Source organism: Eucyclogobius newberryi, unplaced genomic scaffold, assembly GCF_026437365.1.
Source record: "Eucyclogobius newberryi isolate DKJ021-1_F unplaced genomic scaffold, fEucNew1.0.hap1 SCAF_5, whole genome shotgun sequence".
Classification (NCBI taxonomy): Eukaryota; Metazoa; Chordata; class Actinopteri; order Gobiiformes; family Gobiidae; genus Eucyclogobius; species Eucyclogobius newberryi.
Window position 1 is genome coordinate 6,426,803 of NW_027316167.1, and position 26,479 is coordinate 6,453,281.

Below are 26,479 nucleotides of genomic sequence, written 5' to 3' on the forward strand. Positions count from 1 at the left end.
GTTTTTGAGGCTCATTAAGGTCTATTTTTACACAGCTTTGATATGAATGGCATCCACTGTACACCTTCTTAATGACGTGTCTGTTTGTGTTTACTCAAAGCATTATCCCCAAGGTGTTAGCAAGGCGCTATATATATAACAACAGACAGCATTGTTCACGTCCCATTGGGCATGTTCTAAAAATAATACAATCATTTTTAAAATCAGCTTCTGTGACGGCCACTGAAGGGTTTGAGTTTGTCACACTTTATAAATCAGGCATTCTTTCAGGTCATTTTGATAAAGGTTTAAGGAATCAAAAAATGTAAAAACCTGATGATAAAACTTTATCTGGCGACACGACAAACGACGATAAGTCATGTTATCTTCAGTTTGCAGGGCCACATTTGTCCCTGACCCATTTGCTCCATCGTGGACCACGCCCTTCCTCTTTTCGCTTTAAGATAAGATAAGATATGCCTTTATTTGTCCACACGTGGGGAAATTTCATTGTTGCAATGCAGGTAGATACAGAGGAAAAGGACAGATCACTTATAGGAAGTTTAAAAATCACTCTCAATAGAAGAACTCTTATAAACAAAAACTCCAATAGACAAAAACACTCATTTCTTAATAAGGAGGGGAAAAAATAAAGAGAAAATAAAATAAAATCAGCCCTAACCCTTTCTTATTCCCTCTATCTTTCAGGTTCAGTGTGAGGTGGGATTCGAGCCGATTGTCCCCTGGAAAGCCCACGACTCGTCTTTGGACAACAGCTCGACAACAACACGTCGTTTTCACGCTTCAGAATGTTATACTTGCCTCATTTACTCGTCCTGGATTGAGGCCATTTTAGTGCCGATGTGGACTTGGACTGGTCTTGTTCCAGGGTCAAATCCAGGGTTAGTCCTGCTTTAGTCCCAGGTTTGATCCAGTGAATGTGTCAGTTTGAGCCGCACACAAAACTGTCACGACGTGAATCGTCCGGCGTAAAGTGTGTCTCCCATTTAGTCCAAAGTCTGGAATCAATTTGAAAACCGAGGTTATTTGACAGATTTTTTCCATTTCCCGAAGTGCAGTTCTGATCTGTGTCCGGTCCTTGAACGTCGGTCCAGTTTGTGTCATACATTCTTTTAATTTTTTCAGTGATGGAAGAAATATCTGCTTTTGTTACTTTGGTGTAAATGCAGATGTGTGTAAACATTTTTTAAAAGAAGAGCATAAAAGTAAAACATCAACTTTTTTTGAGAGTTGTTATGAATGAATGTTTGTCTGTAATGTCTATGTCTCTGTGTTGACCCTGCGACGAGTTGGCCCCTGTCCAGGATGTACCCCGCCTAAGGCCCGAAGTCACTGGGATAGGCTCCAGTGACCCAGAAAGGGACCAAGCGGTAGAAAATGGATGTGCAAAAAAACTAAACAAATTCGAACCAATTTTATTAATTTTTCTAATGAATTTTATGATTATATTTTAAATTGAACTCAAAACCTTTGGGCGGGACGTCACCATGAGTTTTTAGGTTTGGTTAAAAAAAGCACAGTCTCAAATGTAGTGAAGTAAAAGTAAAAAGTATCCACCGCAAAAACTTCTAACTAACTAACTAGTACAGATATCTAAATACAGTACTACAGTAGTTTGCTCAAAGTTTGGATGTTAACTCAAAACCTTTAGGCGGGACGTCACCATGAGCGTGCTACAAAAATACTCCTTGAACCAAAGTAAAAATACTTTTCAGTTTGGTTAAAAAACACACACAGATGAAGTAGTGAAGTGAAAGTAAGTACAGATACCTAAAGACAGTTACTTCCTACTACATTTCATCCTGAGCTCGCGGTCGATCCGTGTCGTGCCACATCCAGCCCGTCACTAACGCCCCTTCACCGCTGGCTCCCCCCTTCACTCACCCCTCTCTGAGCGACTCGTCCCGGTGTCGCTCTGGTTATTACTGAGTGTTTTTTGCTGCGGCGCTGCACCTGACACGCATTTCATTTATGAGCCGTGATTCAGTGAGATCCAATTCCCGGCCGACAGCTGTGGCTCGTACCTTAATTCACGGCGTGCGCGTCCATGAATCACCGGAGCGCGTCCGTCCGTTCGGCGGCCGGTTCATCCCGATTGTTTCATTTGGATAAAGACGCGTGGATGAGCCGATCGAAGGGGCCAGTGCAGGTTAACGGTGCTAATCCTTCCACGTACGATTAGCGATGGTTAGAAGCCGCGGTTAGTTTTGACCGCTAACTTGGCAGGGGATAAATCAGTTTGCAGTACTTACCGCGATGCGCTTTTACGGCTCAATATATTATGGCATCCGAGTGGAGCGAAAACAATACGTTTTTACAGGATTGCGTTATAAATTTGTCAAATAATAATGATTTTGGAGCAGGAATGTCACAAATGTTGGCGTTACGATTAAACGCGACGACTTGACGACCGACCGAAACGACCGCCGTGAAATCCTTCGTTTACTTTTCAAACAGTGTGAGATGATAAAGGATTATACATTTCTGTCAATATCCTCCGCCCGCTACTTTCTATACCGAATACATTCTTTTAAGTATATCGACGTGTAGTAAAAAGTAAAAAAGCACAATAATAATAGTAAAGGACACGTGATGGAGCTGAGTTCCTTTGTCCAACCACTGTTTTATCTTATATTTTACATACTTAATCTTCATGTGACAGGACTTAAATATGAACAACAATGACAGAATTCAACATTTGTGGCTTTTCCTGTTTTTTCTTCAAAGTAATTTTCTTCTAAGGCATTTAATTCCTTGCTGTTTGACATAAACTATTTCTGCCACTTGTTATAAAGGTCACGACGACTCACCTGGCTTTATATAAGATAAGATAAGCTTTATTTGACCCACAGTGGGGAAATTCCACTGTTGCAACACAGATTACCGTATTTTCCGGACTATAAGTTGCACCTTTTTTCATAGTTTTGGCCGGGGAGCGACTTATATGTGATATTATTTGTTATTTTCACACTTGCAACCGCATTTCATACTCCAGTGCAACTTTTATATGTTTTTTTCTTCTCTATTATGCATTTTTTGGCTGGTGCGACTTATACTCCGGAAAATACGGTATGTACAGAATATGATAATAAAGAAACAGATAACTCTTATAAAAAACCTCTTATACTCTTAATAAAAAGAACACTCTTATTTACAGCTGTTATATGGACAGAAAATATTGCACCAAAAAGAAAATATTGCACCAGGATGATATCTCCTTTTCTTTTCTTTTTTTTCTTTTCATCTATTTACTGTAAATTGGATTTTGATCATTTCGTAGAATGTGTTTGCATTCTGAGACGAGGAGGAGGAGGAGGAGGAGGAGGAGGAGGAGGAGGAGGCGGCGGCGGCGTTCTTAATGGAGTCCAAAATGCTCCTTTATGCTCTACATTCCAAACGCACATGGATACGCACGGAGGCTCCTGTCCGTCTTCTGAGACGTTCACGTCCGTTCATTTGGTGGTGATTTGTCACAACGCAGCCCCGACATTAGAAACAGATGAAGGGATAAAAGCTGTAACGGTGACTACGCCTTTAATGGACGGATCTGTTTACGTACGAAAATGGAGCACAAATGTCAGAAATATCAAATGTCCAGCCCTACAGACAAATCTACAGAATCATGGGTTATGCTTCTATCTCAGTTAAACCCGCGGGCCAGTGTGTCGTGATGTTGATCTGAACAGCGGCTGCGCACGAGGAGATAGACCGGGCGCACCACGTTTGGTTTGGAGACGGCCACGTTACCATAAGATGTGCAGAGGGGAAACGGCCCGTGTCAGATGTTGTGCGGATAAAGTCAGAGCGGTCCAGATGTCAGATGGATCAGACGTGTAAAAGAGACGTGGAACTGTTAGATCGGCCCAGACCAGACTGACCCAGAAGCACCAGAGTGAGTTTCAAACGGGGCTAAAGACAAATGCTCTTTTCCAAATGCAAAACCAGAAGTAGGTGTTACATGTCTGTCTCACAAATCCTCTGACAGATCGTTAATATCGCCTTTGCGTTCGTGGCTTTAGAACGGCGTTTTTCGAGCAGCAAAGTGAAACTGGGGCGGTCCTCCCGAGCACAGCCAATCAGAGCACTGCATTCCGCCCTTACTTCCGGAAACAAAATGCTTTTTTACTGTCATGGAATCAGACAATACACCGATGCTATTCCTTAACACATCGAGAACACCATTCAACTTAGAATATGAAACGACACAGAAACATCAGACATTTGTGTGGCATGCATGGGAGAAAACGCGGGGACTGATCACGCAAGCTGTGGTAAGCAGCCTGCGTGGTCCTCCTGCGTCTCACCCTGTTTTTTCCCATGCTGGTTGGTTTTATTAGATATTCTGGAATAGGCGGGTCACATTTCTCATTGGTCAGCCTCACATCAAGGCACTTGGTATTTTTCCGTAGAGATAAAGCCTGCAAAGGGGGTGCAACTCCCCCCCTGGGGCAACATTCTTTGGCCCATCTTTATGATACCTTCACAAACAAATGCAGTTTGTCACACACCCGTTCTTCTCTTAGACTAATGATGCAGATAAAATATCACTATTATGCAGATAAAATACATCACAGAAATATAATCACATATTCACATTTTATCACAATTACTCGCCACAGACGGCGTCACAGGTGCTTTTATAAGATACTATTTGTTAGAAAACGTTAAATGTACAACAAATACAAGGGAAAAACAATCAGGTCCTCCAGCTTATCTTAATTATATGATCGTTTAATGAAGGTGAAAACGCTATTTACACCCTTAAAAGAGGAGGAGTTGATGCTATGAACAATACTGTGTATCTTCTTCTTCTTCTTCTTCTTCTTCTTCTTCTTCTTCTTCTTCTTCTTCTTCTTCTTCTTCTTCTTCTTCTTCTTCTTCTTCTTCTTCTTCTTCTTCTTCTTCTTCTTCTTCTTCTTCTTCTTCTTCTTCTTCCTCCTGTGTAGTCCTTGGACCTTCAGCAGACGAGTTTCACTTTCATTTGCCGAGAAGAACTCAGTTACAGAATACTGCATGAATGTAGTATTTTGGTCCAATCAGAGTTCTGTATTCTAAATGTTCGTGACACTTTAGTTATATAATGCAACTCTATATGTAGAGTGTCCAGGGGAGTTAAACACCGTCGTTCCAGCGTTTGCTCTGCATTTATTTATCCCTGATCAGAGGAAATGTGCATGTCGACCCACTATAAGAGCTGCTTTTTCTATTTGTCTCACTAATGCTGTGCAGGTTGAAGCCTAAAGTGCCACAAAGTATTCCAAATACCCAAGATATATCCTCCAGGGACCGCCCCCATGAACGTTCTGCCAGATCTGTGGTTTTACTGTGGAACTGTGTGGCTTTTTCCAGACTGAAGAATATTATCCAGACTTTAGAATATCTACTAATGAACTTCAGTCAAACCCAAAGACAACCGTGACTTTTATAGAGCGTCTATTCCAATGTGAGAGGAAAGAGGGCGCGGTTCTGTGTCGTCATGGGAACGCCACTCTCACGAATACATCGGAAAACCCTAAGCTCCTCAGGCTTTGGGCGCTCTTTCCGTCTGGTTTGCTCGACACTCTGATCCAGGACTTTCTTGCTGTGAGGCGAGAGTGCAAGCCAATTGGCCGCCGTGCTAGCCAATTAGCCGCCGTGCTAGCCAATTAGCCGCCGTGCCAGTGCCGCAGCAAAAGCTTGAACTCATTTTCCACTGATAAACAACTATTTGAGTGAAACAAGCCTGAGCGATGCACATGCAAAAGGCGTGTTAGAGCAACTACATATCACTTTTCAAAAACGCAACACGTTTTAACATATCTAGAGTCTGAAATTAGCATATTCTAAGAGCACAAATGTCAGAAAGCGCTGTGTTATTCCTGCTGTGAGCTCAGGAAACCACTTAGGCGCAGGTTGTGATTTGCATTCCAATGACAGAAAAAGCTTTAATAATAATTCCGATGAGTTCAAGACATCAGCAAAACAATGGCGCTCGCCTCGTGTTGCTACGTGACAGAAGAATGGAGCTCTGTTTGGTTTATAGATCCAGGGGAGGCTCGCAAAATGTGTCGGTTTGAAAAGGGAAAGGCCGTTCTGATTTACCTGTCTACGAATAATACTAATGTTGTTTGTCATCGTTATTATAGCCACTGACTATAATTTAAATGACAATGGGATAATTGTTGACAGCGCTTAATGCACCAGGACAGTCCAGACACCTCAGAGACTGTTATTACCTAAAAAAAGGAGATTTTGCACATAAACTTCAGTGATGATTCTTATTTTTATTTATATTGATCAAAAAAGCCACACAAAAGACAGCTTTAGCTACTTCTCAATAGGTACATTGAATCATGGCTATCTTTGTATTTCACATTATCGCTGTTTTCCTCTGTTATACAACTCCCCTTTGTTGCCGTTGTTAGAGACAGAAACTGTTGTTGTTACATTGCAGCTGTTTTCTTTCATTATTGCTGATCTGAATATGAATATCCTCACCTCCTCCATCACCTCCTCCATCACCTCCTCCATCACCTCCTCCATCACCTCCTCCATCACCTCCTCCATCACCTCCTCCATCACCTCCTCCATCACCTCCTCCATCACCGTGTGGTACGCTGGAGCCACAGCCAGGGACAGACAGAGACTACAGCGCCCTCTGCTGAGAAGGTGATTGGCTGAAGCTTCCATCTCTGCAGGACCTGTACGTGTCCAGGACTCTGGGACGAGCAGGTCAGATCACAGCTGACCCATCTCACCCTGGACACAGACTATTTTAGCCACTCCCCTCAGGCAGGAGGCCACTCCCCTCAGGCAGGAGGCTGCGGTCTAACCAGACCAGAACCTTCCGTCACAAGAACAGTTTCTTTACACACACTTTTTAAACACCGTCATTTTAACCATAATTTAATCACTCACTTTCTGCTCTACATATGTAGATGTAACTATACATTTTGTGTACATTGTAAGCCTAGTTTGTATCCTATAGTAGATTTACATTGTTTTTCTTTAATGCATCCCCTTTTTGATTTTATATAAGTAGTTTTATGATTGTCCATTGTTTTATGTTGCCCCGAATCACCAAAGCAAGTTCCTGTTTGTGAATTTTGTTCATTGACATTGACATTTCTGATTCTCCTCCTGGACAGTTTTAGATCTGAAGCACCTCTTTCTTTGCTCTGAAGACATAAAAGAATCAGAAATGAAAACTAACTTACCTATAGTGGAGCTGCTTTTCAATATGTGGGGTGAAGGACAGTAGCAGCACTAATTGCAGCATGATTGGCATGTCGCAGTCCTTTTTCTGACAAAGACATCCAATAAAAGGTCGAATATGTTGTTGATGCACCGAAATTTGTTAAAGCTGGATTCTGACCCAAAGTGGTGCATTTATACAATACTTTTAAAACTGCCCTTCAGCCCACGCACCTGCTGTAACAATGGCCTTTTGATCACCGGGTTGTACTGATACTTTTACAGAATCGTCATGTTTACGGAAGAACAATTACCATGGCAACACAACGCACACATTAGGACATGGTTAGATGGAGTGTGACGGACGTGAAAGACAGTTTGTGACTTTGATGTTATTTGGGAGGGACTTGTTTAACTACACGAACCAATTTACATGTTGTAGTTCTTTATCAATCAAGTCAGTCAGTCAGTCGAGTTTATATCAGGAATACTTCAGGTTATTATAGTGCTTTCCAGTATTACATAAAAAAAATGCTGCACAGACAGTCACATCATTACTGAGTGTTAAAAGAGTCTTTATACATATGTTTTGAGCCTAGATTTGAAAGGTCCAAAGTCTTTGCTGGGACATATCACTGGCTTGTTCCACCGTCTGTGGCTAGCAGTACCCAGCAGTACCCAGCAGTACCCAGCAGTCCCCAGTATTGGAGCCTGGCACGGGGGGGGGGGGGGGCGACTGGCAGGAGCCGGTTTGCGGTCATGGACTGAGCTAAAACGAAGCTCACGATTAACTTGAACGACTGGGCTTCAGACAGAGCAGTGCGTCCAGTCTGAAAACTCAAATACCAAGATGATACAACACGCGTTAAGGTGAGTGTGGCTAACAGAAACAATATGCTAATGCTATCCCGCGACTTCAATGTCGTTTAGGAGGTACGTGTTTAACAGCGTTTCAGACAGTGCAGTGCCTCCAGTTAGCATCCCAATCTGAGGAACAATGACGACGTCTCTCGAAAGGTATCAATGACTTTTACACATTTTATTCAGTTAAAAAATGCCAATACTGCGGCCAGAAACGGCGCCGAAAGCCTGGATGATACATAATATACGGCCTTGATGAATGTTCTCACAGTTTGTCTGCCGTCCGTGTGCGTCGGCGTGCAGATCTGCTCGAGTGTTACGGACGGGGACCACGCAGCGTCGATTCTTACATGCGATATTCTCCCGAGCGCATTGTCTCCGTGGCGAATACAGTGCGACGCCTGCAGACTCCGGCGACTTTTAAACATAATTACAGCAGGCATTACAGTGAAAAGGTCTGGAGGTGTCTGCCTTGGCAGCCGCTGAACGCTATGCAAATGCGAAAAGCGTCGACACACTCGGCGAGGCCACGGGCGGCTTAAGCACGGCGTATTTTGACATTCGTCACCTTTATTTTCTTTAGACTGCTCTATCAAATTTAATTATTTTTTGCACTGGCTGTGTTCAGGGCGCTGCGGTTCCGTCGCCGCTGCAGAAGAGATCTCTGTTCAGCAATAGAACAAGATGATTTGTTCAAGGCCATTTGAGGCGACCTCGAAATGCGGCTGTAATAATATGTTTGCACCTATTTGCTTCCACTTATTACAGCGTTTTTTGGTGAAAGTCGCTTTGAGGTGAGGTTCGGCCTGGACGAGGGGCGGCTAATCATGGGGCGAACACTTGTTAAAGAGCTGATTGGTACTCTGGGTAAGTTAGACACAAATGACCTACATTTTGGTCAGGACGCTGGTTGAAAGCTCAAAATGTCACCTTCATCTTTGGAAAACATTTGACCTTTAATCTTGTTATTTGTTTAAACATACGTAAATTTTATTTCAAAATGGACTATGCAATTTTATAGGTGAAGCACACGCCACCTGCTTGTCTCCACGGAGAGTGTATTTCTACTTTGTCTGAAATGTGTCACAGCGATGGGCTCAACTCACAGAGGCGGGCGACGACGGGCTACGACGATGGACGACGATGGGCGGCGATGATGGGCGACAATGGGCGGCGACGACTGGCAGCAACGATGGCGGCGGCGATGGGCGGCGACAACGGGCGACAACAGCTTCACAAGTCTCACTCTGCTCCAGGAAAATCACCTACGTTTGATTTGCTGTGAAATTTGAGAGTTTTTAGTATTTAAACATGTTTACAAATGCTAATTGGGTTTGTGCAAAACGGAAACAGTTTTATTGATTCTGGTTCACATGAAAAGATAACCCGGAGTCTGAGTGGCACCAGCTTTCTTTGATAGGCATTCTCCACGATTAGTTTTTAAGAATATGAAGTGCGGTGAAGACGAGGATTGTATTTCCTTTGTGTCGACTCTGGATTAGACTGTGTCGTTCTCCTGCTTATTGCTCCAACAAAGAAGCTTGTGCTGATCGACTCTTGTAGGTGGCAGCGGCAACATTTTAAACCTCTTTAATTCTTTAAACTTCTTTTATCGATCATGAACCTGCATGTGCACATCACGACATGCAACGGATTGGAAATGATCATCTCGATCACAATGGAAGTCATTTTTTTAAAATTAGAAATGAGACTCGTTCACCCCTAGAATAACATGTACTACATTAAGAGAAGATAATAGATTTTTCCCCTTGCTCTTTTGTTCTCGCAGAGGTAGGATTACTCATCCATCCAGCTACGCCAGCTATTTGTGTGGCGAGCTGACAGTGGCAGGAGGACACGCCCCCCACAGAGCCATCATCATCCAAAGCACGCTCTGCTTGCTGTGAGACAGGAGCACTAACCACCCTGTCGCCGCGCTTCCCACTATAGATTATCTGTGGTCAAATCAGCACGCTCAAGAGTTTGCTTCATCTGTTCAGAGAGAAAGACAGGACTGATGAAGACAGGACTGATGAAGACAGGACTGATGAAGACAGGACTGATGAAGACAGGACTGATGAAGACAGGACTGATGAAGACAGAGTGGTGATACTTTACCTGTGCTTTTCGGTTACGGTAAAGTCACTTCTGCTAAAAGTATTACACTTTTTACTTTAATTGTATAAGCATTTTATGTATCTTCACACAATATTCACATACTTATTGGAAGAAATCTAGAATAACAAACCCAAATGACAGAATATTATTATTAACCCTAACACTGTGCTGCCCGGTGGTGGAGTGGTGAGACCCAGCACACGTATGCCAGGCTCAACAACAAGGACGGATATGCTCGTGAGTGGTATCAAAAAATAAGAACTCAGTAAGTTATAATTTTGAGTGAAGATTCAGTGAAAAAAGATTGAAAGACGGCTCCGTAGCGCCACCTCAAAAAGCGATTAACATGGGCCAATGGGAGCCCAAAAAGTTGAAGTAAATATGACGCTCACTCCAAAAACGAGTTCATAGGAAGACATAAAAAAAAAAAAAAAAAAACGATATTATGGCCCCGCCCTAAATCATACAGTAAGTCGGCCATATTGGCTCAAACATGGCGCTGACTAAAGTCCACCTCGTCGTACTTTTGGCTTTTTCTCCGACAGTTTTTATTGAAAACACTTCAAACTTGGCCCCAAGACACAAAACCCATGAGCAAAGACATGAGCAAAGACATGAGCAAAGACATGAGCAAAGACATGAGCAAAGACATGAGCAAAGACATGAGCAAAGACATGTGCTCAGTTTGAAGCTGATACATCGGCTTAAGTAAGTCTCAAGTCATGAAAAATGAGACTTTTGCCTCAGGTCTCCCACCTCAGCCTTTCTCATTCTCTCTCTCACTCTCTCTCACACTCTCTCTCTCTCACTCTTTCACTCTCACACACTCTCTCTCACTCTCTCTCTCTCACTCTCTCTCTCTCACTCTTTCACTCTCACACACTCTCTCTCACACTCTCTCTCTCACTCTCACACACTCTCTCTCTCACTCTCTCTCTCTCACTCTCTCTCTCTCACTCTTTCACTCTCACACACTCTCTCTCACACTCTCTCTCTCACTCTCACACACTCTCTCTCTCACTCTTTCACTCTCACACACTCTCTCTCACACTCTCTCTCACTCTCACACACTCTCTCTCACTCTCTCTCTCTCACTCTTTCACTCTCACACACTCTCTCTCACACTCTCACTCTCACACACTCTCGCTCTCACCCTCTCTCACTCACTCACTCTCACATGCTCCCTCTCACTCTCTCTCACACTCTTTCACTTTCACACACTCTCACACTCTCTCTCAGTCTCTCATACTCTTTCACTCGCACACTCTCTCTCAACCTCTCTCTCTCTTTCACACTCTCTCAAACTCTTTCACACGCTCTCACTTTCACACTCTCTCACACTCTCTCTCTCACTCTTTTAATTTCACACGCTCTCACTTTCACACTCTCTCTCTCAGTCTCTCACACTTTCACTCTCTCACACACACACTCTCTCACACTCTCTCTCTCTTTCACTCTCTCTCTCACTCTTTCACACGCTCTCACTTTCACATTCTCTCACACTCTCTCACACTCTCTCTCATTCTTTTAATTTCACACGCTCTCACTCTCACACTCTCTCTCTCAGTCTCTCACACTTTCACTCTCTCAATCTCTCACACTCTCTCACACTCTCTCTCATTCTTAGCACTCTGGTCATTTTGGAACTTCTGGTTGAACAGTATTTCAGTTCAGTTCAATTCAGAGAATTAGGGCAAAGTTTAGCTAAAGATTTGTGTAAAACAGGGGTCTCCAGGGATTCAAAAACAAAATTAAGCAGTCTACTTTGATTTGTCACTTTCTCATGGCATTACAGGCATTTGCCCTATAATCCATTGTTGACACGCCTTCTTCCAGTACAAAACATATTATTTGTCAAATAAGAGTCAAACGATTGCTCTGCTGGTTACGGCCGTGACATGAGCTGCAACCAAGACAAAACAGACGTTCCCAGAGTGGGAATCTGACTTTATATTCACAAATGTCAACGACAAGTGCGTCTGACCTGTGGATCCAGCTGTGGATCCAGCGACACAACACACTCATGTCGTCTATGGGTTCGTTTGGATCACTGATGCTTCTCTCTTATTCCCCTCGTGGCACTTTAGTCTTTCTCTCCGTGTGGAACAGCACAAACTGTAGTCTTTCCCACAGTCACTTCTGTGAGGCGTCAGCTCTCCTCTCTGTCTTCTATTTACTCTCCTCTCTGTCTTCTCTTTACTCTCCTCTCTCTGTCTTCTCTTTACTCTCCTCTCTCTGTCTTCTCTTTACTCTCCTCTCTCTGTCTTCTCTTTACTCTCCTCTCTGTCTTCTATTTACTCTCCTCTCTGTCTTCTCTTTACTCTCCTCTCTCTGTCTTCTCTTTACTCTCCTCTCTCTGTCTTCTCTTTACTCTCCTCTCTCTGTCTTCTCTTTACGCTCCTCTCTCTGTCTTCTCTTTACTCTCCTCTCTCTGTCTTCTCTTTACTCTCCTCTCTCTTTGTCTTCTCTTTACTCTCCTCTCTCTGTCTTCTATTTACTCTCCTCTCTGTCTTCTCTTTACTCTCCTCTCTCTGTCTTCTATTTACTCTCCTCTCTCTGTCTTCTCTTTACTCTCCTCTCTCTTTGTCTTCTCTTTACTCTCCTCTCTCTGTCTTCTATTTACTCTCCTCTCTCTGTCTTCTCTTTACTCTCCTCTCTCTGTCTTCTCTTTACTCTCTTCTCTCTTTGTCTTCTATTTACTCTCCTCTCTCTGTCTTCTATTTACTCTCCTCTCTCTTTGTCTTCTATTTACTCTCCTCTCTCTGTCTTCTCTTTACTCTCCTCTCTCTTTGTCTTCTCTTTACTCTCCTCTCTCTGTCTTCTATTTACTCTCCTCTCTCTGTCTTCTCTTTACTCTCCTCTCTCTGTCTTCTCTTTACTCTCTTCTCTCTTTGTCTTCTATTTACTCTCCTCTCTCTTTGTCTTCTCTTTACTCTCCTCTCTCTGTCTTCTATTTACTCTCCTCTCTCTGTCTTCTCTTTACTCTCCTCTCTCTTTGTCTTCTCTTTACTCTCCTCTCTCTGTCTTCTATTTACTCTCCTCTCTCTGTCTTCTATTTACTCTCCTCTCTCTGTCTTCTCTTTACTCTCCTCTCTCTTTGTCTTCTCTTTACTCTCCTCTCTCTGTCTTCTATTTACTCTCCTCTCTCTGTCTTCTCTTTACTCTCCTCTCTCTGTCTTCTCTTTACTCTCTTCTCTCTTTGTCTTCTATTTACTCTCCTCTCTCTGTCTTCTATTTACTCTCCTCTCTCTGTCTTCTATTTACTCTTCTCTCTCTGTCTTCTCTTTACTCTCCTCTCTCTGTCTTCTCTTTACTCTCCTCTCTCTTTGTCTTCTCTTTACGCTCCTCTCTGTCTTCTATTTACTCTCCTCTCTCTGTCTTCTCTTTACTCTCCTCTCTCTTTGTCTTCTCTTTACGCTCCTCTCTCTGTCTTCTATTTACTCTCCTCTCTCTGTCTTCTATTTACTCTCCTCTCTCTGTCTTCTCTTTACTCTCCTCTCTCTTTGTCTTCTCTTTACTCTCCTCTCTCTGTCTTCTATTTACTCTCCTCTCTGTCTTCTCTTTACTCTCCTCTCTCTGGGCTTGGTTGGGTTTAGAATCAGATTCGGATGCGCAGGCGGATCAGGGCCACTGGGGAAAATGACAATGACACGTGGCCTTGTTCTGCTGGTGTCAAGCTACAAAATGTTTTTATTTTGATCTTATTCGCAGAGAAAGATTCAAAAGAGTGAATGAAAGGACGTGCAATCTGACGCACGAAAGCTAGCGTGCCAAAGTCAAACTCGTACTTGCACATAAGTAAACAGTCCTGAGACAAACCTTTGCTGCCTCAGGGTTTCCTGGAGCCTCCCGGTCCTCAGGGAAGGAGAGGAAATAGGTGACGATGTGAAGGGCCAGGGGCTGTGCAGCCAAACACAGGGCCTGGGGGTAACGGGGTAATGTGTTCAAGTGGATGGGCAGTGAGCTGCTCAAATAGTATATTGAAAATTAGTATTACAGGAAATCACTGATGATTTCTTCAAAGTATTCAGTATCCCACCTGTTGTGCCTCTGCCTATAAGCAAATGGCTTGAATGTTGAACCACGTCCTATAGATTAGTTTGTATTATATATTGAGATAAATGTTCAGACAATAGAAATTACAGTTTTTCTTTCGACCAAAATAAACCATAAATATTTCAGAACACGAGTAGCTCGCGGTTGTTTTGTTCTCGTGAAAATAGCCCACAGAGGCCAAAAAGGTCGGAGACCCCTGGTGTAAAATGTTCATGTGCAACAACAAGTCCATAATGCATGATTTCTATGGACGGCTGGAACATGGCCCCTTATGTAACCCTTTTTTAAAATGATACAAGCTGAAGGAGGGGCCATGGAAACGTCCGGAATAAGGTGAAGAGGGTAGGCACAGAAATGACGACATGAGCACAGCTATCATGATATATGGAAGCAGCCGCGGGGCCCCCAGACTTTAGCCGAGTGACAAAGTGTCGAGCTTCGAGTCCCGGGCTGTGAGTATGATGATGCTGATGTCAGAGGTGAGAAAGAGAAATGGCCGGGTGGAGAGACCCCCAAAAATGTTCATGTTTCGTCCCTCTATAACTCATACACTTGCTGTCGACCTCCTGTCCATCATTGTTAGCACGTCGCAGGACCTATTTTAGTAAAAGTTGAGTGTATTAAACACTAAATCATGGTAAGAACAGTACCACATGCAGTGTCTGTCCAAACGTCCGTCCACGTTGTGTCAAACCGAACTATGAGCGGAAAATGAGCATTGCTGGTCCATACCGTTGTTTTCTTTAATTATACTGTATATAATAGTTACCTGCTACATCCCAGTGAAGCTAATCAGCAGTTGTTCGCTCCCACATGTCAACCTGACATAAATTCCACTTCCACTAAAGGAGAAAATTGTAGTAAAGGACACACAGATTGCACGTGTCACTGCTTTTCCATCACCAGCTTCCTTTCTTTCTTCCCCCCCCCCTCCGCCGCCGTAACTTGAAGCCGGCTCCGTTACCGCATATGGTTTTCAGTTGCAGAGAAAACGGATGAGCTTGACAGTTTGAATCATGAAGACCGAGGTGCTGGCTGACAGAATTTTTAAAGAGTGCTCGCGGGGTCAACGGTAGCGCTGCACACTCGCTGGCGCTGTAATCTGAGGCTAAATGCTAATCTAAAAAACCCACCCCTTAAGCACCATCGCGGATATGTGTATTGACAGACATCTTGCCAGCTCCTCTCCTCTGCTGGTAAAGTGTAATAGAAGCTGGATGATGCCTGAGACTAACCGTTCTGCTCACTGCGGATGTGGCGTTAGCAATTGGCTGGATTTTAAATATTAAACATGAAATGCATTGATTATTGAAGAACATGATGTCATATTACCGCTTTAAACTGCAGTATTAGTTGTTGGCAGTAACATCGTAGTAGATTTGTGCACTTAAATAATCAAATAAGATCAATTCTTGTACGGTGATAGTTTTACTTGAACATTTAAAAAAGCATTTCCCCCTGTACCAGTCAGAAACTGTTAGCTCAGCGCATGTTATGTTAGCATATGTCATCAGAGCTACATTACTCTTGCAGTGGAAGCGTGGCCAAACTGGACTGGATCGGACTGGAATACACATAAACACAATGTCTTCGGGTTCATGTCCTGGACCGATGGAAATGAATGTCTCCTGCATCAGAACGCTAACCATCGCCAGCCAAAATCCACGTGGTCAGGCTGGCGCAGCTTCCTTTTCTCTGACTCTTCTAGAACTCTCAAGCTATTTTCATTTCCTCTAGTTAGTTGGTCTATTTGTTTTGAGACGGGGACAGTGCACAATATCCATTAACCTTAACAGGACAGATGCATTGACCCAGGTTTAAGCGCAAGTGCTAATTTCCACCTGTCGTCCCCGGGCCCCCTGACGTTATTAAGCCCCACTGAGGGGAGGAGCCTGTTGTACATGTTTTAAGTGGTAGTGGAACCCGGAGGAAACCTACGCAGACACAGGAAGAACATGCAAACTCCACACAAGAAGGCCCTCGCGGTAAAGTAAAGATATCTGCCGCTTCTGGATTACTGGTCTGGTCCAATTTAAACAGATTGTTGGCAACTACAATCATGGATTGGACTCGCAAACATCCCAAGAACACATATGGAGAAGTCCGTTGTTGTATTCCAGCTCCTTGTAACAGTGCAGTCGGATAAGGATGAAGAGCAGGAGAAGCGTTCAAGTCACAAACAGCCAGGAAAATATCAGACGTGTGTTTGTTTTAGATCAGCAGCGACGATAAACTACGGTAACTATGGTCCCTCCACTGCAGACTGGCACGGTGAGTTCTTTATCCACTGCATTAAAGGTTACAGTGAAAAGTACCGCAGCCTCTCATTCATGAAGCGTTCTTACAACCAAATATGTACTTAAGGCTTTATTATGAAGGTTTCTGGAATCCACAACATTATAGAGATAGAGATGATGGATTATATAGAGCAGAAGACAAATCAGACATCTCACCCCAACAACCAGATGCACTCGTCTGCCCCTGCCAGCCCCTGCCAGCCCCTGCCAACCCCTGCCAGCCCCCCGCCGACCAGTTGTAAAACAGTGACAGTCACATGTCTCGTGGAGTGCCATATTTGGACGTTTAGAAGGCGTTTCTTGGCAATTTCATATTAATTTTTTCTGTAACTAAACGTGCCGCTTCTCTACGTTTGTGCCTGGTCATGTGTATATTTTTATGAACAATTCTACCTCCACACTTTTGGTGCAAATGCTAATTACAAGACGTCTCGTTGCCGTCGCTCGCACCAAATCCCTTTAAAGTTCAAAGCATTTTGTCCACTTAGACTTAACGTTGCCTGACCCGCCAGCCCCGCCCACATTCTGTTCAAATGCGTAATGGTCTGGATTTGGACCATTGGGGGGCGTTAAAAAAACTTTCCAGCATTAACCGATCCAACCATCGCTGCTAATGTGTGTCACGTGTCTCTCAAATATTTCTGAACTTTCAGAACTAAATATATAACTTCATTTACCTCAGATTTACAGACTTTAGTGCGTCGCTTGTTGACTCAGCAGAAGTTGCCAACATTTCTCAGTCTGTGTTATTTTTATCCTTTCCTCGTAATCCTCCATGTTTGTTTAGACACGAACGGACAATGCGTTTGTCTGATTAGTTCATCCGCCTGTCAATCACTCCCTTTGGAAATTGGAGCGACTGGGTTGGATCCCAGACCCTCAGGTTTTGTAAAGGAGTCTGTCAAAACGTGTTGGGAATGACTGGTCAGTCAAGACTTAACGGCTTTTAACTGATGATTTTGTTCAAACATAGTTACTCACATCATATTCTTGTTCCTGAATACCTTCTGTAGACTTAATCAACATCTTTTTCAGTTTATGAGTGGTCAGAACTCCCAGAATGCAGTTAGAATTATGAGGGGCCATTCAGAACAAAACAGAAAACAACAAACAGAACATCAGCACAAGACACTCAAAAAAGTTCATGTCATAAATATGATTAATTGGGATGTAATGAAGTCTATTTTCTTGTTGCTTCGTTGCTGATATCTCTTCATAAGTATTCTTGATTCTACATGTTCTGCTGCACTGACACCTGGAATATGGCTTCTGCTTCGGTGCAGAAATGGAGAGGTAATTTGTAGCTCTATCCTGTGCATTTGCCACACCGTGAGCGCCCAGAAGCACCCCGGGTACGGCTCCCGGAACGCCGCGCAAAAAAAAAGAGTGCCCACAACAGCACAAACGGACAGAAGATTTAAAAAAGAAAAGACAGGCCCCATTGTGACCGCGAACAACAATCGACTTAATGTGCACTCAGACAATGGCGAGGTCTTGGTGATTAATGGAACGGCTGTAACAAACATCTCGGGCTTCGGGCGCTCGCGTTGCTTTGTGATGCTTGGAACTACTATGAGTAAATTCAATTGTACGCACCAAAAGACATAAAAAAAAAAGAAGAAGCTTGTTTTGGTGTGTGCGCGCCGCTCTCAGTGACACAAAAGCTAACGCACACGCTCTCACTTTGGTTCATTTCAGTTTGCATAAGCGGCACGGTTTATTTCATGATTTATTCAACACATTTTCATGTCATAAACAATGTAAAGAGCAATATTTATGTCTCTTTTCTTTTCCCTCCATGAAATAAAGTAATATCCACTAAGCAAAAAGTGCGCCGCGCAATTGCTAATTGTTGTTAGCTTGTTTCCGTGACACCAAAAAAAGCGTATAAACAGATCGTTGTGAATACAGTGAACCCTCGTTTATCGCGGGGGTTACGTTCCAAAAAGAAACCGCAATAGGCGAAATCCGCGAAGTAGAAACCTTTATTTTTTTACAGTTATTATACAATGAAATACTCCATAAAACATTGAAGCTCACACGCGCGCTCTCACCGGCCTCGCAAACTTCAATTTGGCAAGCGGTTTTACGTACGTGTACATATTAATCCATAACGTTATTGACACACAGGTAGAGAAGACGCGGAGAGACTGTTTAGCCAATCAGAATGCAGAACACAATGCATGATGCAAATCCGCGAAGCAGCGAGACCGCGAAAAGTGAACCGCGTTATAGCGAGGGATTAACTCAAAGGGGGGAACTGTAGTTAGAATGCTTGTAATGCTTTAGGTAAGTGAGCAATAACTTTGGACCACAGCAAACGGTTAAAATGACACAACTAGTTTTGTTTTGCACGTTTTTGAGACGGTAAAAAGCAGCTACAGCTCCTTCAAGGTTAAACAAACCTGTGACACATTTTAACAAACCTTAAATGTGTCTTTTATCACAAATTTAAGTAGTTGCAACTCTTGTTTTCTAATTTGGCTCAATTTAACTCATACACAACTTTACACATTATACACAGTAAATTCCTAAATGTTGACACAAGTAGGCTAACCTTGCACTATGAATAGATCTGTAAAACAAAGACAAACTCCACTCTTACCTGTCGACTTGTATCTTTTTTTGTTCGACATACAGATGGTTTGAGCTTTTCTACGAGACACGGTTGAATTTGGCCTGGAGAAAAGACCAAAAGCAGCACCAAGTAAAGCATTCTTTCGAGGATCTTTGCCATGATTGACAGACATATTATAATACAGTAAATTCGTTTTCCCAGCGTTGATGCCTTTGTCTAGAAGGAGATTGAAGTATATTCTAATAACACATCATCTGTAACAATGTTATCCATTAGCTGGCTAGCCAACATGTACGAGTTTAAGGCACGTCATTGACATTTTTATACATATATTAAATGAAAGCAGCAGGACAGGAGCTGCCATGGACCTGCCGCCACGGACCTGCTGCCACGGACCTGCTGCCATGGAACTGCTGCCTCAGAGCTGCTACCATGGACCTGCTGAAACAGACCTGCTGCCACGGACCTGCTGCCTCAGAGCTGCTACCATGGACCTGCTGCCATAGACCTCCTACCATGGACCTGCTGCCACGGACCTGCTGCAACAGACCTGCTGCCACGGACCTGCTGCCTCAGAGCTGCTACCATGGACCTGCTGCAACAGACCTGCTGCCACAGACCTGCTGCCTCAGAGCTGCTACCATGGACCTGCTGCCATAGACCTGCTGCCACGGACCTGCTTCCACGGACCTGCTGCCAAGGACCTGCTGCCTCGGACCTGCTACCATGGACCTGCTACCATGGACCTGCTTCCACGGACCTGCTTCCACGGACCTGCTGCCACGGACCTGCTGCCACGGACCTGCTTCCACGGACCTGCTGCCAAGAACCTGCCGCCACGGACCTGCTGCCTCGGACCTGCTACCATGGACCTGCAACCATGGACCTGCTACCACGGACCTGCTTATACAGATATGCTGCCACGGACCTGCTACCACGGACCTGCTGCCACGGACCTGTTGCCACGAACCTGCTACCACGGACCTGCTGCCACGGACCTGCTGCTATGGACCTGCTACCACGGACCTGCTGCCACGGACCTGCTGCCACGGACCTCCTACCATGGACCTGCTGCCACGGACCTGTTGCCATGGACCTGCTACCACGGACCTGCTTCCACGGACCTGCTGCCTCAGAGCTGCTGCCTCAGAGCTGCTACCATGGACCTGCTGAAACAGACCTGCTGCCACGGACCTGCTGCCTCAGAGCTGCTACCATGGACCTGCTGCCATAGACCTCCTACCATGGACCTGCTGCCACGGACCTGCTGCAACAGACCTGCTGCCACGGACCTGCTGCCTCAGAGCTGCTACCATGGACCTGCTGCAACAGACCTGCTGCCACAGACCTGCTGCCTCAGAGCTGCTACCATGGACCTGCTGCCATAGACCTGCTGCCACGGACCTGCTTCCACGGACCTGCTGCCAAGGACCTGCTGCCTCGGACCTGCTACCATGGACCTGCTACCACGGACCTGCTTCCACGGACCTGCTTCCACGGACCTGCTGCCACGGACCTGCTGCCACGGACCTGCTTCCACGGACCTGCTGCCAAGGACCTGCCGCCACGGACCTGCTGCCTCGGACCTGCTACCATGGACCTGCAACCATGGACCTGCTACCACGGACCTGCTTATACAGATATGCTGCCACGGACCTGCTACCACGGACCTGCTGCCACGGACCTGTTGCCACGAACCTGCTACCACGGACCTGCTGCCACGGACCTGCTGCTATGGACCTGCTACCACGGACCTGCTACCACGGACCTGCTGCCACGGACCTGCTGCCACGGACCTCCTACCATGGACCTGCTGCCACGGACCTGTTGCCATGGACCTGCTACCACGGACCTGCTTCCACGGACCTGCTGCCACGGACCTGCTGCTACGGACCTGCTGCCTCGGACCTGCTACCATGGACCTGCTGCCACGGACCTGCTGCCTCGGACCTGCTACCATGGACCTGCTTCCACGGACCTGCTGCCATGGACCTGCTACCACGGACCTGCTGCCACGGACCTGCTGCCACGGACCTCCTACCACGGACCTGCTGCCATGGACCTGTTGCCACGGACCTGCTACCACGGACCTGCTTCCACGGACCTGCTGCCGCGGACCTGCTGCTGCGGACCTGCTGCCTCGGACCTGCTACCATGGACCTGCTGCCACAGACCTGCTGCCATGGACCTGTTGCCACGGACCTGCTACCACGGACCTGCTTCCACGGACCTGCTGCCGCGGACCTGCTGCTGCGGACCTGCTGCCTCGGACCTGCTACCATGGACCTGCTGCCACAGACCTGCTGCCACGGACCTGCTGCCTCGGACCTGCTACCATCGACCTGCTGCCACGGACCTGCTGCCACGGACCTGTTGCCACGGACCTCCTACCGCGGACCTGCTGCCACGGACCTGCTGCCACGGACCTGCTGCCACGGACCTGCTGCCAGACCTGCTGCCACAGACCTGCTACCACAGACCTGCTGCCACGGACCTGCTGCTATGGACCTGCTACCACGGACCTGCTGCCACGGACCTGCTACCATGGACCTGCTGCCATGGACCTGCTACCACGGACCTGCTACCACGGACCTGCTGCCACGGACCTGCTGTCTTCTTTGCGTAACACTGAAGTGAATGTGTGTTTCTATTGTTGGGTTGTTTATGTTTACTTGAAGGTAAAGAAGAAAGAAAGAAGCTGTACTGTGTGTTGTACTGTATGTTGTACTGAGCGTTGTGCTCCGTGTTGCACTGCGTGTTGTACTGTGTGTTGTACTGTGTGTTGTGCTGCGTGTTGTGCTGCGTGTTGTACTGCGTGTTGTACTGCGTGTTGTACTGCGTGTTGTACTGGTACTGTGTGCATTCAGAGACATGAGAATAGTGATGCGGGTCAAATGCACCATGCTCAGACATCCCAAGTAAGAACTGCCCGTAATGCTAGCCCGTAATGCTGGCCCGTAATGCTAGCCCGTAATGTAAGCCTGTAGTGCTAGCCCGTAATGCTAGCCTGTAGTGCTAGCCCGTAATGCTAGCCTGTAGTGCTAGCCCGTAATGCTAGCCTGTAGTGCTAGCCCGTAATGCTAGCCTGTGTCTCTTAAATAAAATACAATAAAGCCATTGCTTGAGTTTCTGGATGAGACGGACATTGTTTTCATGACAAAGTTTGACAAAGGGCTTTGTAAGTGTATGTATGCTTTTGTTCTGAAGGCTTTGTTAGACAGGAAAGCTACAGCATGAAATGGGGAGAGAGACATTCTGTAAATGTTCGAGGCTAATAATCAGACCCACGCTGCCACCTTAAAGCTCTGCACCACCGCGAGGAGGTCCTTCTGACACGCCTCTGTCCTGTTCCCCTGTCGACCTGATGCTTGTATCACAGAGCTGGATTAGAGGGTTAGCGCGGTAACTTCAGCGTTAACCATGGTTCAACTGAATACTACAAAATTGGATCAGTTCCTATCGGGGCAAATCTCTATGGCAACATGCCCTGAACTCATAACCTGAGAAAACACCTCTTTGGCCAATCAGAGAAGACTCCAACAGAGCGAGCGAGCAGATGGTGCAGAGAGAGAGAGAGAGAGAGAGAGAAGCAGAGGAATGAGGAAATGCACAAGTGACATATTCTTTTATATCGCACTGATTTATAAAGAGGAGGAATGATATTTAAAGAGGCTACATTTAGATTGTGCAGATTCATGGATGGAATATTACCGTTATCTCGAACATTGTTAACACTGCTAAATTAAATACACGCTGTTCAAATGTACAGAATTAAACCCTATGCATTTGTGCACATTTAGCTTTGCCTTTGCTTAACGCACACACAGAGACATTCATTCCATGGCACTGTAAGATCTGTTATAGACTTATGTTTCATGTCTTTTATATGGATGAATGACATTTAAATGAACTTTCTCTGGGTTGTAACTCTCATGGCTGTGATTGGTTGTGATTAGCGTTAATTTTTACATGAAAGCAGATTTTCCTTTGGCTTATACATACGGCGCTCTATTTCTTATTTCCTAATATACAATTGAGATAATGATTGACTCGTTCCTTATCCACCATTATGTCTGGTGAACATGCATCTCGGGTCGACATCGCGGATCGTGAGCGTGCACTTATCCAAGGACGCTCGTGTCAAACCAGGTAAAAGAAACGTATCCAGTTCAGTCGGGCCTCTTTGAAATCTAACCTTTGATTTCATGACATGTAAACATAATCACAGGACGTATTTTTTGTTCTGCAAGTGCCACCATTTCCAAAGACGCTCCCTTGTTCTGTGACAATGCTTTAAAGAAGATTCAGTTTGAGCGCTGCATATTGTGAGCCACTGAAGTTGTCTTTTCACTAGGTTTGAACCACATCACCTCCCGTCCAAGGCTGGGTGAAGTATAAACTCCAAACAATAATTTTTTTTCTTCTTATTGTGAGAAAAGAGCTACGTGGACAAAAAGAGAGTTGACATCAAGCCATGGCCGAGGACAGCTGTTGTAAGATGGAGTTTGTGTTGCATTATGTTTCAAACCACCACAGAACATGTTTTCTTGCAGACGTGTCCTGATCGAAATCAATAACCATTGAGCAGGCATAAAACCAGGATAGGTCAAGTGTAAAGATCGAGTGCAGCCGTATGTTCATGCTATTTGTTTAGCCATAGCACTGATAACAAATACTCACGATAATGTACTTGAGCAGATTGTTTGGGCTATTGTACTTTTTTGGTCGACCTTTAAACCTGTAGCTTGTAATTGTAGCTACATTTAAAAGCAGACTAGTTAGTTAGTTCCATGTTCCCAAGTCCTAGCATAACCAAATGAACTGTTCCTAAACATAATCCTAACGCTAACCCAGTAGCGTGCGGTGACTTTTATGCATGTGCAAGCAGACTTGGGGTGTTCAATATTCAGTGGATAGCACAAAAGTGAAAAATAAATCATATCCAACATGCAAAGTGGGGATTAGAACCGCGTAAAGGGCAAAGGAGATAAACATCCATACGTGAAATATTTATATTGGAATAAATAAGATGTTTTCTGTGTTGTTAAAATACTCCCTGTATTTCTAACTAATGTCTAATCATCAGAAACATGAACAGAGCCTGAGCTACAAAGACTTCCTCTAAAAGAAACTGCTGCTGTTGCTTCTCTTCTCCTCTGCACATGCTCAGTTAGGGCTTCTCCTCTGCACATGCTCAGTTAGAGCTTCTCTTCTGCACATGCTCAGTTAGAGCTTCTCTTCTCCTCTGCACATGCTCAGTTAGGGCTTCTCTTCTCCTCTGCACATGCTCAGTTAGGGCTTCTCTTCTCCTCTGCACATGCTCAGTTAGGGCTTCTCCTCTGCACATGCTCAGTTAGGGCTTCTCCTCTGCACATGCTCAGTTAGAGCTTCTCTTTTCCTCTGCACATGCTCAGTTAGGGCTTCTCCTCTGCACATGCTCAGTTAGGGCTTCTCCTCTGCACATGCTCAGTTAGGGCTTCTCCTCTGCACATGCTCAGTTAGGGCTTCTCCTCTGCACATGCTCAGTTAGAGCTTCTCTTTTCCTCTGCACATGCTCAGTTAGGGCTTCTCCTCTGCACATGCTCAGTTAGAGCTTCTCTTTTCCTCTGCACATGCTCAGTTAGGGCTTCTCCTCTGCACATGCTCAGTTAGGGCTTCTCTTCTGCACATGCTCAGTTAGGGCTTTTCCTCTGCACATGCTCAGTTAGAGCTTCACTTCTCCTTGATTCTCACACAGGTTTCTTTAGGTGGATTGACCCATGGGTTTGTCCTCAGAGCACATGTGCAGAGCTCTAAAAGAAGCTGCTCCGCTCTGGTTCTAAAGCTCATGTTAGCCATTAGTCATTAGCCATTTAATGGCTCTGAAATATTATGTTCAAGTGTTTCATTATTTTTACTGAGCTCAGAACCGACAAGACAATTGAAGACAATGTTCTCATAGATTGAAGATATATTTTGGTAAACAATCTTACCAGGATTCCAGCACGTTCCATTGCAAACACAGCATTTCAAGCTTGGTAATTTGGCAATGAGGTAAATATGATGCTGCTTGTTTCTGTGGCCTGGCCGCATTTATCACTAATATTGTTTGAAGCCAGTCAATGCAGGAACTCTGGGAACTCACTGACAAAAGCACTTGTCCTTGAGCCGGACTCACCTCGCGGCTCGGTCCAGAGAAAGACGACGTCCACTCCCTTTTTAAATATTAGGTTGTGATCTATGTGTAAAAATGCTGGGTCAGGCTTCCGGGTCACGGCGATGCTTTAAAAGAAGAAGTTTACTTGTTTTTCTTCTATTTCGTACTCTCTGACTCGCTGTTTTGTGTCCTGGCAGAAGTCCTGAACACGTCGTCGTGCAGGTGACTGGGGACAGACCCAGAGCTCTGCGTTAGCGCGCGATGTTGAGGCAATAAAGCTTGGTTTGAATTCACTCAAATCCTGGCGGTTCTTTTCAACAACACGCTACAGCAATCTGATATCATGTAAATACAGCCTTCAAATGACATGTCTATCAATAGCTCCGGTCTCTAGAGTAAAATGAATAGTGAAATACTATATTTCAGCAGATGAGATACTTTGACATCGAGGGCAAGCCAGAGTGACCTCAGTGATTACGCCTGTATGTGTTTTATTGAATATAGATACACTTATCGACAGTAACATTGTGGACGGTCGGATGGATGAGAATCGATATTTAATTTTCTGTCTCCAGTCGAGTATGATATGCATATTAATTGCAGGTATTGGACGTTCAGTCAGTTTAGTAGAGCACACATGTAGAACAGTTTTATCAGACAGAATGACAAAACAAAGCTTCTCTTCTTATATTACTCTTATTTTTCTGGCATATCTGACTTTTTGGTTGTATTTGTTTCCATGTTAACACTGTAGAAAATGGGACTCTGTGGCTGGGACCGTAACAGAGACGTCATGATGTCATAATTTAAGTCTCACACTATTGGAAGAGAGGGACTTTAGTTGAACTTAGAAACAAATTAAACATAAGCCACTCTTTCCAGGCACGATTGTTCTCTTAAGTAGCACCTTATTAACTTGCAACTTTTTTATAATGTTTGTTCAAAAAATTCCCCTCGAGATAAATAACTTGCACTGATCGGAAACACACAATACACAATACACAATACACAAAGCTAATACAGAGACATGGCTTGATTTGATAATAGCCCATTTAAATGCAGAAATCTACTTCCCCCGTCAATCTGGAGCTTTGTAAATCCAGTAAAAGGGTGTGGCTTTATTCTTCCATTGATACTTAATACATCCTGATGCTCAATAATCATCCGCAATCTCTGAAACCTGATTGTGAGACGCGACTTCCGGAACTGGAGCTCCATATACTGTAAGTGGAAAGATATAATGTATAGAATTACAAGCTC